At 42.9% G+C, this 13,434-nt stretch overlaps 1 protein-coding gene across 5 annotated transcripts in view; it reads left to right on the top strand.

Annotated features, from left to right (window-relative positions):
• The first annotated feature begins 6,739 nt into the window (after positions 1-6,739).
• The window catches only part of N4BP2 (NEDD4 binding protein 2), a 42,307-nt gene continuing 35,612 nt past the window's right edge, over positions 6,740-13,434 (top strand). For all 5 annotated transcript variants that reach the window (XM_049793941.1, XM_049793947.1, XM_049793949.1 and 2 more), the window contains exons 1-2: positions 6,740-6,842; positions 11,431-11,905. The gene's annotated coding sequence lies outside the window, so the exon portion shown is untranslated. The remainder of the gene's footprint in view (positions 6,843-11,430; positions 11,906-13,434) is intronic.

Below are 13,434 nucleotides of genomic sequence, written 5' to 3'. Positions count from 1 at the left end.
ACTTGCCTAAAATTCAGGATCATACTTAACATTAGATCTACTTAGAAATTTCATTCTGCAGCAAGGTCCAATGTTTTAACATTTAAGAATTTCTGAATCGAGGCAAACAATAGACAGGTTTTATTTAGAATCACTGAAAAGTTTTAATGATTTTTTTTTCCAGTATTTTAGTAAGGTGAAATAGACTGATAACCTTTAACATCACAAAACCCATAGAATATGAAAATATATAAACTAAAAGAAGCCAAAATTTTACTTGAAATAATATTACATAGTCAAAAGAAAACAGTAACTTACAGCTTTTTTTCTGTTCTTTATAATGTCAAATTGACTTTTTCAGTAAATGGTTTGTTTTCAAGTGTTTAATTCTATATCTCACCATGACTTGGTCACATTAAGTAAACTTGGGAATTAATGTATTTGAGGAAATGCATCTGTTTTGCTCTAAGGAAAACAGTTACTTTAAGTGATACAGAATACCTTTATGTGATAAAATCCTAATATGAGCAAGGTAGTTTGTCCTTTTACATGCTATAGAGGTTAACGTAAACAGGTAGGAACACAAGATTATTTTAACCCTCTAATACATCTAATATGATCTTGTTCCAACTAAAAGAAACAAACTTATTTCCTTTCCTGCCTCTGCCCTATTTTATCCTTAGTGAAGACAAAGTCCGACATCAGATGATTTGGATTCAGTAGCTATCACTTATGTTAGGGACTTGACTCTAAGATATCCCAGACGAAGCTCAGCTGCCCAAGAAAATAAAACGCTGAAGTCTCACTGCAAATTTCTTGAATTATGTTAGTTCTGTCTTAACCTAGAAAATTTTAGCTCAGTTCAAAATCAGTGCAATTTCTTCTGCAGCCGTGGCCGTCTTAACAACAACTGCCTGGAGGCAGTTATCTTGCATACTGGAAACCTGGAGATTTTCTGTCCCGGGGCAGTTTTGTTCTTACAGCTCTGGCTTTACCAACGAATGGAGGCCATTAATGATACTGTTCCTTGGAAACGCCCTCTTTCTTGATCCCCATACAACAATTGTGTTGTAAAAAACAGTGAGTAAACTTTCATGTCCTGGTCAAATTCCAGTTCAGATAACAGCACCCTGCTTACAGAGTTCTACAATTTCAACTGAATAGTAACTGTCTGTTAACCTGCTCTGTGATACTGAATGGCGCAGTTAAACAGCTGTTGCATTTTGTTTGAGACACGTGGTCTCAGCTAACTGAGGTATAAAGTGGATCCCCCATGATTATTTTGGTTTTTTTACAAGACATTTTGGGGATGGTAAAAGTTACAGAAGTGTCAAACTTTATTCATTTTTTTTCTGTTAAGCTTGGTCTAATTACTGCAGTGACATAAATGAAATCTGATTTTTTAAAATAATACAGATATGCAGTTTTACCGCTAGCCTTGTTCTTAGGCCATGTCTTAAATATACTGATCTCTTAAGATCTCTGATATTAAATTTTGCTATGGGATAGGATCAGTGCAGTTTTTGAAAATAAAGGCAGTGATACTCAATAGATAAAAACATGACAGTTACAATGAAAGTCAGCTTATTACTTTTTATCATGCGCCAAGGAGGCATATTAAGCATCGTTTGTTTTTCCTGTCTGCAGTTTAAACAAATCAGGATGGATTTTTGATAACCATGAAATTTGACATATCAGATTGATAAAAACTGCATAGCAGAGAACATCCAATACAGGAATCAGATTCACCACAAATCAAAACTGAAGTGTGAGCTTATTCCAAATTCAGAAGGTCCTTGTAGCGGTGAGGCTTCTGTCAACTATATACGCATGACCTCATCCTTTGCCTGCAGAGAAGATACAATTAAGTATAATTCTTTACTTCTTGGATTACAGCATTTATTGTCATCATCTCTCTGCATCTTCTTTCCAAAAACCCAGTCATCTTTGTAGTGCACATGTTTTGGCGATGTTTAGTGTATCAGGTATAGTAAGCAAATTTTATTTCTGTTCTGCAATATACTGGAGTATCTCATTAAAGTACAAGTACTTTAACTAAAGACTAGTAATATGCTGCTTTAGAATGCTTTTAAACAAGAATTTGAAAATTTACAACTATTAATGTTCAGTGGTAACCTTATAAATTCCTTTGATAGTTTACTGATGGGCAGGTGAATCAAAGTACTGATTTGTTAAGTAACTTCTCAATTCATTAGTGATAATGCTGGAATTACTGTGACCCACTCACCTGAAAACCTGATCCTATTGAAACCAGCAGAATTTTTGCCGTTTGCCCCATGAGCTAGATTTTTGCTGCTTCTAAATACTATTTTTTCCCTGTTTAAAATAATGCTGAAATAGAACCCTGTATAAAGGGAATTAAGGCATTATTGTAATATAAGTGTAGTAAAAATGTACTGTTTGGAATGAAAAGATATATATGTGAATTAACTAATATTACTGCAGTGATACCAACCTGTTTCTACATTTAACTATGGAATTGTTAGCTATATGGAACAGAAGATCAATATACTTCAAGTATAGAAGCCAGATGTGGCGTACCTTTATGGAGATAAACCACCACAATTCACTATGCATTTGACTTAAATCTGGAGAGGGGTGGAGGAGACAAGACATTTATGTGAGTTATTCTACGAACATTTATTTTTATAAAACTTCTATCCTTCCTCCCCTACCCCTTTTTTTTTTTACTTAAAGAATTAAATTGCTACTTCGGAAATCAAATTCTGGCTGAGGTAGGAGTTATCTTTCGTAAGAACACAAACTCCAAGATCATGGAGAAAAGTAATATTAACTGGAGACACAGACATTTCAAGAAGCCAAGTTAAACATCTTAAATCAGCATTAAGGTAAATCCATTAAAAAAAAGGGGGCGGGGGGGGAGAAAAGCTAATACTTTTTATTTCCCCCAATGGTAAATGAAACCTAAAGCTGGCAACAGAATGTGAAAGGCTCCTTAGGAAGAGGAAGGGTTATAGCATGGAGGGACCGAATCAAATTGTATGAAAATGGTTTCTGCAGGAACTAGATGAGGGCTCTTTTCATCTCTCCTTTCTGAAGAAAGGAAAAACCCATGATAATTTGGGGCTTTGATTGTATATATTAATGGTCCAAAGTAGAATTCTGAATAATGATAAAAACTATACCTTAAGTTCCTGGAAAGATAACTTATTTCAGATTTACTGAAAGCAGTCATGAATTTTTAATGCACTCTAATTTCTCAGGCATTTTCCTACAGTATTTATTATGGTATATTCAACATGTTGCTCTAAGTAAAAATAAGTCTTTAAAACTGACAAAGTTAAACATGTCTTTCATGCCACACCAAAATGTTCTTCACACCCAAAGTTTAGCTGCAAATTGTTCTTGCAAATCAAAATCTAATCTTTTTTAACTATAGACCCTCAAAGACAATTTGAGCATAGAAGAAAGGAACTGACTAGACTTAGGCTGTATATAATCAGAAACATTAAAAGGGACTGACATTTCCTTGTTTTTATGGCCCAACTCTGGTAATAATACTATTTTAATGTGATATATAACATAAGCAAGAACATAGTATTTTTACTTTGAGAAGGCAGCATTGTAGAAACTAAAATGGAAAATCTGTTGTTAAAGCATTCAGTGAAGACCAAACACTTGAGCCAAACGGCACAGATTACATGCTGTATGTTCAAGCCACTCCAAGTAAAAACAAGCCAACTGTAGACATAAGGAGAGACAGAGGAATTAAAAAAAAACCACCCCAAAACAATAGCAGATAATAGGGGATTATGTGTTATGTTTGAAGAAGTTGTGTGAAAACTCAAAAAAAAGGACACACGTACTTGAAAGAACCTCTATTACAGTGATTATAATCGTCTAGATACCAAAATCCCTCCTATTTAAAGTGTTAACTGTGGTAGGAGGAAATCTGCCAGTACCCAAATTAGTCTGGCATTTTCATGGTGTCATACACTGTAATATATACAACTGGCAAAGAACAACATAGTTTTATGCACCAAGTGCCAGCAGCAACACCGCACTAGCAGTGCAGTTTAATGGAGGCTATTAGATTCAAGTGTACTGAAAACCTCTCTTCCTCTTTTTTGGCAACCTTAAAAATATAAAGACACAGTCATTAGACTGGAATTTACATGACCTGTTTTTCCAAACGTATGATTAACACATTACCAGCATCACACCCTTAAAGAAAAATGATTTTTTTTCTGATACTTGTCCAGACGCTGAACACACAAAGTAAGGAAACAGCTCCTGGTACATGCATGAAACCATCACGTGACAGCACACACGCACACAAATTCTGACCAAGGCTTTTCCTCCAGATTTCTGGACATGTACAATATCAGTGTATTGAATAATTATTTATTTTCCTTTTGTGAGTCATAGCAAGAGACAACATTTTTGAAACTTATCAGCACATCCTGTGAATATGTATACGCTTTATGTATTGTATTAGAAATGTAAATGTTTGTCCTTGTTTATTTAAATACTGCACACCATGTAACTACAAGGTAAGCACTAATATAGCAAAGTGACAGGCAAACTCGCAATGCCTTAATCAGTTTAATTCCTAAAACATTGAATGCTTTGAATACCAATTTCAAAATTTCTAACATTACTTTTGTTACAAAATATATAGAATCCTACATATAAAACCTATTTGTCTTCCCGTTGCTGTGCTACCAAATAGGCAGCACTTGGGGACTGTAATCCCTACAAGCTCTAGAGAAATTACTCTGAACACCCTTCTGTAGTTTTCACAGTAATAGTGAGCTACCCATGCATAATTAGTTCACCTTAAAACTAGCTATTATTTTTGCACTTGCTTGTTCTTTATTGGCATTAAAACTAAAGTGACATCTCTAATGCAAACAGGTTGGTCCTGGTGGCAGAGGGAAAGACTCTCCAGGCCCCAGAAGGAAGCAGCAGCAGGAGTGCGAGTGACTTGTGAAGCATGTAAGATTAGGTGCTAAATAAGCAGTGCTGAAGGCCACTTCTTGTTTCCCTCTTTGAAAGAAAATGAAGGACAAGTGAGGCTCAGAGATGCCACCTGGTCCTTGAATGGGATGAATCACAATGTGAGGGATCTTCGGGGCTGGGAGGCAACCTTACCACCCTCGGGGGGGGGGGGGGGGGGGCGGTAAATGCTTTTCCCCTTTCACAGGAGTGTGGTTGCTTCTGTTCCCTAGGAAGAGCACAGTGGGACACCTCCAGCCAACATCTTCCTGAGGCATTGTGCCCTGATGGGGGGGCACTTGAATACAGATGTCGGGGAGGTATCTCGAGACAATAGGGCATAGGAAGGCACCCATCTCCTTCTGGGAATCAGATGAACAAGCAGGAAGCAGTGGAGACCCTGCCTATTATTTTGCTCAGACAGGCAGGGAGACAGAGCTGACAAGGATGCCTATGGCTATGTAATAAAGTCCTATTCTTAGAAATCAGTAATGGGTTAACTTCATCAGTAATTTTCCAACTATATTTTAATGCCCGTTTGTTGACCATGAAATTTCTCAGATCAACAAACTTCTATAAAATTACAGAAAAGTTTCCCAGTAGAACCTCCTCATCTTGAGTGTTGGGTTTGGTTTTTTTGTTGTTGGTGGTGGTTTGTTTGTTCTAAAGAGCTTTGCTCCTTTTCTTGTGTTGCAAAACTTTCGTTCAAGTGCCTAGTTCCCTTCATGGTGGCTTCACAGCAGTTCTCATTTAAGAGCTGCTTATCATCATCTCAGTCTGTCAGGAGCAGGTCTCTCTTCCCTTTCATCTTTCCATCATCTTCCATTGTCCATCTCCATCAAATGCTCGTTCCTTGTTGTAGATAACGAAACCCTCTCCTAATCAGTTGCTCCTCATTTCTGTTGCAGCTCATAAGCTCCACTGCAATCACTGATGTCAGATCCCACCAGACTCTCCTCAGCTTCCTTAAAAACTCTTCATCTCTTGTCTGCCGCATGCATGCCATTTCTCCTCCAGCATCAGTCCGCAAATCCACTGCATCATTCGGGACTGCAGGACCTTTCTCTTCTGCTGCGACGTTAGAAATTGCTTAGTAAAAAAGGGCAGCGGCCCCAGAAATCAAACACTCATCCTTTTTTGTTACAAATTTCAAACCTGCGACTACACGGCTAGTAGGATTTCACCATACTCTTCTCGACCTCCGTCATCTCCAGCTGTTGGCTGAACTCACCTGCGTCCCGTAACCAGCAATATGCCCTCTACAGGCAAGGTCTATCTTTTCACCCTGGTTTTCCCATACCGGCGGAGCATATAGTTACCCTTTTCCAAGCTAAGCACGTGAGGCTGTATCAGCAGTCAAGTTTTACCGGCCACCACTGGAAAAGGTGGCGAGGGCCGCCTCCCGGGGAGGAGAGCTGCCCTCCGCCGGCCCACGGCCCGGCCCTTAGCTGGCAGGAGGCGGCACCCCCTCACGCTCCCGGGTTTCTTCTCCATTTCCTTTTGAAACGGGCCGTTCGCGGAGGGGGGGGGTGTCAGGTGCCGGCGACCCCCCCCCCCCCCCCGCCCCGCCTCGGCACCCGAGGCCGGGAGCGGCCGCTTCCCCCGCCCACCGCAGGCCGGGCCTCTGAGGCGGCCCCTCGCGACGCGGCGGCGGCTGCGGCCGGGCGGCGCTGCGGGCCCCGGGCGGCCAGCGGGGGGGGCAGGGCGGCGCCGAGCCGAGCCTCCTCCCGGGCTGTTCTTCCCCGTCCGGACGGAGAGCGGCACTGTGTCCCCGCGGCGCACGCTCTGCCGGAGCCTCCCCCTCTCCCCAGCCGCCGCCGCCGCGCAGCTCTACAGTCCCTGCGGCCGCCGCTGGCGGAAGCGAGCGAGTCGAGCGGCGGGAGGTAAAGGCCGGCGGGGTCTGGCGCGAAAGCGGCGGGACCGGGGAGGAGCCTCGCCCTCCCCCTGCTCCCGATAGGGCGCGGGCCCCCCGCCGTTTCGGGGGCGGGGAGGCGGCCGCCCCCCGCGGCGGCTGCCCCCCGCGGCGGCTGCGGGCGGCTTCCCCCCCGCCGGTGGGCGTGCGGGGGCCCGCGTCGCCGTGCCGCGGCGGCTCCGGTGGCGCTGAGGGGTCCGTAGCCCCAGCTGGAGAGTTGCCGGCGGATGGGAGGGGATCGGAGGGGAGGCAGCGGGGCGGGTGCTGCGCGGCGGACCCGCCCGGCAGCCGGAGGCTTGGCCGTGGGTCACGGGCCCCCGCTAGCAGCTCCCCCGCGCGGGGAAGGGGCCGGGGCCGGGGGAGCGTTGGCGCAAGCGGCGGGTGGGCGCCGAGGCCGCTGCCCGGGCCCGCCCGCCCCAGGGGCCTTCCTGTGGGCGTCGTGGCTGGAGCTGCGGCTGGGCCCTCGCTCTCCGCCGCTGTGGCGAACGCTACGGGCGCTCCTCGGCGTGAGGTGCAGGCTGCCAGCCCTGCTCCGCCGGTGGCTTTTCCTCGCCCGTCGCCGTGTAAGCGTGCTCGGCGGCGGCCGAGGTGCCCGGTCTTCCTCTCAGAAACACCGACTCCGGCAGCCCCGGAAAGGGCCGCGGCCTGCCCTGCCGGCAGCTGCGGCCTGCGTGGCGGCACCGGGCGCTGGAGGAAGGGTCAGGGCTGGGGAGTCGGTGGAAGCGATTCGCCCGTTTGTCCCGAGCAAACAGTGTGGTGTACCCGTGAACTTTGAAAGCGTTTTGCAAAGAATAGAGCCCCGCAAGATAAATTCACCCAGTGCAAAATGAAATCAAAGGGGTTTTAGTACTTAAAGGGTCTCTTCGTTTTGAACAGTTGAGAGCCTCTGAAATGTCTTTATCGTGTGGTTGGTTGGGTCCTTCGTAGCTTAGCAGTCCCGTGTGCTTTGGACTCGGTCTGCAGTTCGGCTGATCAAGTGCCATAGGGTTACTGGGGCTTTGGAGTAGCCTGACTTCAAAGGAGAAAAAAAATACACATATTTACTATTACTTTTCTTAACTCTTGTTCTACATGGCAAAGAACAGTTTGACTCTCAAGAGACACTTAAAATGATCCTATACAGCATCTTGACAAAGTTCAGTATGCATCTCAAGTCTTTCAGTAGGACCTTGCCGTGAGAAGATGAGAATAATTCACACAGAACTTAAGCAAAAAAAACTCCAAGAGTGTTTTGGATATTTCGGGTAAAGCAAAAGAACAGAGAAAATAATCAGGTTCCTCATTATCCGTTTCACCTTTACTAGAATAAAAACTTCAGATAATACATCTTGGAATGTGATCAGAGAGACGAAGGCTAAGCTATAAACCTGAAGTAAATTATGGAAGGGCAGAAAAATTTAAGTATAGTATACATTTGTAAGCATAAGAGTTTTAGCCCTGATTCATCTGGGTACAGTCACTGTGACTAGGGCAGGGCTTGCTTGTGTCATGTGTTTGCAGCATGTCCAAGTTGCAATAATTTGTGTTCCTATAGATTATGTGAAGCGCTTGTGAAGGAAATTTAACAGCATCAAAGCACATCTTAAAAATCCATTAATTTCTTCTTTATAGGCTTTCTCCTGTTGTGTTTTGGTTTATTTTTAACTGTGGAGTTGCCCTGGGTTTTTTTGTGGTCTTGTTTACACTATTTTTTTTTTTTTTTTTAAGAACCCTCTCTCTATTGTATTAACATTAATGCTTTTTGGCTGGGGAAGGCACTGATGTAGAGGGAAGCGAGGTTCTTAATGTGACCAATGTGAAAGTGCAATAGTACCTGACAAAAATGATAGCCTAGGCACGATGTTAGGAAACATCCATGGTATACTGGCAGCTGTTTCACTTTATGGTGTAGATGGATTGTTACCTGTGACCTTGTCCATTTTACAAAAGAATTATGTTGTCTTGAATTAGTGTATAAATACATTGTAATAGGGGCTTCGGGGGGTCATAGTCCTGAGGTGTTGCATGGGTCTCTTGTTTTTCACTCCTGCCTGTGTACTGATCTGTAGTCTATACTAAATAGCTGACATAATCTGTCTAGTTATTATTTTAAACAGAGTTCTTCTGCATGTGAATTTAGCTCTGGTAAAAGTTTCTGAATTATTAATCCCTGAGTTTTAGGAAGTTGCTGCCTTTGTTTTTCTTACAGAAGCTTTTTACAGAGTTACACTGCCTCTCAAAATTAAGTAAGGCCGTATGTTGGTATTTTTTCCTGAATCGAGCTGTGGTTATGGAAGAGGTTAAGTTTTCTAGCTGTTTCTTCTCACAACTCCACTGGGGATTTGTGATCTACCAGTGGGTTTGTTTATGTAACTGATCCATGTTCCATCTCAAAAAATTGTCTGTTTTAACTCAAACCACCATTTAAAACTATTTAAATGAACCTGGCTGACTTTGTTTACAGTCATATAAGGTGAACTCGTGAGCTACTAAGTCTCTATCAAATAAGTAATGACAGTCATTTGGAGGCCATAAGCTTTTTGTTGATGTACCTAGATCATGATGAGGTCATCTATCTGTGGTTTACATTAAGCTGAGAATAGTTTCTATCTTTTTAGTAGCTGTGTAATGGCTGTGTGTGCTATGTTCAACTGCCCTAGCAGCAATGGAAGCACATTTGAACATAGGAAGTAGATATAATTGCCCTGGTAGGTCTGTGTAATGTAGTTTCCAGCCTAGGACCTGATACGTGATTTTATTTATTTATTTTTTCTCAGAAAATACTTAGGAAATCTACATGAATAAGCTATTCTCATTCCTATCTATCTTTCGTTATGTGATTTGGTTTCTTGCTTTCTTTTTTAAGCTGTAGTTTTATGATGAAACTTGAATCAGTGTGAGTTGGCTAAGTGTATTATGTGTCACTACAGTATGTTTCTCCTTGTGAAACTCCGGAGTGGTTGTCATATTGCTGTTGTATGTGGACCACCAGCAAAGTTCACAGACTGCATTATGTCTCTTTCCAACCTGACTCCTCAGCTTCCTGATGTGGCTGCTACTGTTCTGAGGTCACTGGTTAATAGATAACACCTTGATGAAGAATCTGGCTTATGTTCCAGTGTACCTTGTGCTCTGATGCTCCAGCAGTCATGATCTCATCGGTCTCCCGTTCTGCAAGTGCTTTCTGCAAACCTGTTTTCTGTATTTGAGCCCATGCAGAAGTTCAAAAATTTCTTGTGCTTCAGCTTTGTCCCAGTGTGCAACAAACCTTCATTTAGAGCCACAGAACTGAAAACTGTATGAGTCTGTTACGAGGGAAGTGGTAGCTGGGGATCACCAGAGTGCAGCACTGTATACATCACGGACTTGAAGGTCTTAAGCAGATCTTCAGGTAGGAAGAGCTTATACTGCAGAAGGTTGGCCAGATAGTGCTGCCTTTGAGTTGTTATGTATATCACACGTAAGGGAAAGGTGTGGAGCTGAGAAGCCTTTGTATGTGGAAGCACCAGAACCAAGACCTGGTCACATTGCAGAAGCCCTGTTAGGTGTCTACATAGGTCTGAAGAGTCATGCTCTGGAGTCTGAGTCTTTGACAGGCACTTCCCTTTGTTCCCAGTCACATTAGAGTTGCAACATTGTCTATAAGAAGAACGTAAACTTCATTTGCATCAACAGCTAGAGCAAGCTAAGATTTGGAGAAGTAGCGTTTGCATTTATTGCCAGTCCTGACTGCTGCCAGTGCAGAAAACTCTTAAGTATTCTTTTAATGTTCTGCTTTTGCTTCTTCCATAGTGCCACTTGTGTGTGTGTGCCCATAATAATAAACATCACCTGTGATCTTCAGTAGCACTCCTCTTTTACAGTATCTTCTCATCTTGATGGAACCTGTTCTCACCCTTGCTGGCTTTCCAAGCACTAAAATGAATGCTCATCCTTTGGCCAGATCTCAGTCACAGGAAAAAAACAAAACAAAAACAACAAAGCCCCCAAATCCTTAAGAAACAGGAAAATAATATAGCAGAATACAGCAGTATCAAAATTAACCTCATTAGGAGAGTCTTGCTCAGCTTTATAATGTTATATTTTCCTTTTTTTTCATCAGCCTCAAATATTTTGTGCATTAGACTATATTGTAGCTTCTTAGCTAGATACTGCCAGAGTTGCAATTTATAAAATATTACAAGCTATTTCCAGCAACTCAGAGAGGCACGAAGTCTTCAATTACAAGATGCAGGCACTGCTGTCTGTATGAAGGCTTTTCAGAGACAGGTATGAAAGTTCATCTGGAGGGGATGTGAAAGGAAATTCTGTTGTGCTGAGGAACTATAATTCTGCAGAGACATGTTACTTCTATTCAGTGCCCTTCAGCCTGACTTTTGGACAGAGTTTCTGGAAACGTGTGGGCAAATCGCAGCTCCATCTGGCAGGAGTTCTGTTTTGTCTTTCCAAATAACTCTCTCTCTAGCTGTTTTATAATGTGTAGCAGCAATACAATCTTACGCAGTAGTACTGATGGCAGGTGTGAATGTGAAACTGCAGAAGCACCACCATAACCACAAGTCTGGTCTCCTTTGTTGCAGCCTGTTACGTTGCTCTGGGGGCCGGGCATAGGTCACAGCAAAGCAGCGGATCTATGTGGAGTCTGCACTGGGGACAGCCCAGGAAGTGTGAGAGCTCTGCCTCCTGGAAGATCTCCCCTCGAAGCTGAGTTTGGCATGGGCATGGGTAACCCTTACTTCAGCACGCTCGAGCAGGGCTGTGAGCTGTATGGGAGGCTACCAAAGAACATAGGAGGGAAGGTGTGAAAGGATCCGATATCTCTAAGCTCTCCTTGGGCTGGAAAGGCATTTTGCAGATACTCTTACTACTTTATGAAAGACAAACCAAACAAAAAAAACTCAAGCAACAACCCTCTCCACCTAAACAAGGAAAACAACTGCTTGTTGATTTTTCTAGCTTGTGAGGCTGTGTATCTGCATGCTCCATAATCCCAAGGCCACTTGGGGTTTTTTGCCACATCCCAAGCTTTGACCTTCAGCACGCAGCAAAGGGAAGGTGAGTACAAAAGTACTTCTTACCAAGCAGACCTGATGCTGGAGAATGTGCTTACTGGTGGCTCTCCTCCTCCTACCTCACTGCTTTAATCATGTGCGCCCAGCAGGAGATCTACCTGTGTTTGAGAGAGTGCCTTTCTGGGAGCTTGTGCTCGCCTGTATGGAGGGTCCCTAGCAAGAGCAGCTTCCCGGCTTAAAGGAAACTGTGTGATGTGGAGTTTGACAGCTTCTGTCACCTGTCAGACACCAGCTGACTGTCACTGCAGGTTGATTTCTTATGACATGGCATGTAGAGAAGAGCCTTTAACTCCTTAGCAAACGGGGCTCTGCTCTTCCTGAAAGTTGTATTTACTTCCTAAGCATCTGCTTCAGATGTGTTTGTGCTGGTTTTGTACTCTTGAACTGTGTGTGTAGTTGATGGACAAAGTTTTTGTTTCATACTCAAAGCAAGATTTATTTTTTGCAGCTGCCTCCAAAGAATCTGCCTCTGGTTCAGGCCATACGCAAGGCTTAAAAATCACAAAATTGGAAAAAGCACCTAGTAGAGCAGATTGCATAATGCAAGCGTACTGAGACATATGTATTGGTGTCTTGCACTTCGACACAATTTGATGTGAAAAAGATGACCTTAGTTAAAACTGTGGAAATAGCCAAAGCTCTTGGATCAACCAGTGGGAATAATACTGAGTGGGAGAAGGAAACCAGCAGAAAATATGCTTGAAGGGTTCTTAAAAGTGCTTTGTCTCTAGCTGGGTATAGATTGTCACATTAAATAACAAAGCGTTTGGGTGGCCTGTTATGTTGCTTACTGCTGGCAGAAATCAAAGAACGCAAAAGGCTCCTGGATGGTCTCCTTTGTTACTCTTATGTTTATTGAGAAAAATCTGCTGGAAGGTATTTCCTTTTTTTCTTCCCCTTTTTTACCTTCTGGTTTTTAGAGAGGGGACTTGAACATTGTCTAAAAAGAAAAGCTGCTTGTTTTATAAATACAATTAGAGAGTACAATGATTGGGTCTCAGTTTGATTTCATTGGCTGCTTGTTTGTCTTGTGCTTGTATTTAAATACTTAATTGTTTTGCTCCATTTATGAGACTTCAAAGTGCAAGTGAATGAATGTGGAAATAACCTTTGTGTTTTAGTGCGTGTGTTAGTAGACCCTGATTCAGGAAGCAGAAATCTGAGTAGTGGAAATAACGTAGCATTACACTGTTATCAGGTACATTTCAGCCTTTTTGTTCTGTTCTAGGCTGAATTTATATTCAGAGATGAAATGTTCTGTAAAATTGCTGAATGGCTTTTCAGCCTTTCCTGGTGTGGTTTTTGTGAAGCCTTGTGTTTGAGAGTGGGGTGAATAGCATTCTCTGCCTGCAGCCTGACCTTTACTTTGTAGATTTGGGTTGTCATCAAGTTCTTGCTTATGTGAAGTGCTCTGTATGGTCTGATGGCAATTCTTAGTACTTTGGAGCAGTGGAATGAGGTTAGATGCAAAATGGGAGACGGGTTTCTCCATCTCTTATGAAGACTGCTGTA

This window comes from Accipiter gentilis, chromosome 3 (genome assembly GCF_929443795.1).
Source record: "Accipiter gentilis chromosome 3, bAccGen1.1, whole genome shotgun sequence".
In the NCBI taxonomy this organism is placed as follows: domain Eukaryota; kingdom Metazoa; phylum Chordata; class Aves; order Accipitriformes; family Accipitridae; genus Astur; species Astur gentilis.
This window is presented reverse-complemented; position numbering and strand designations above follow the sequence as displayed.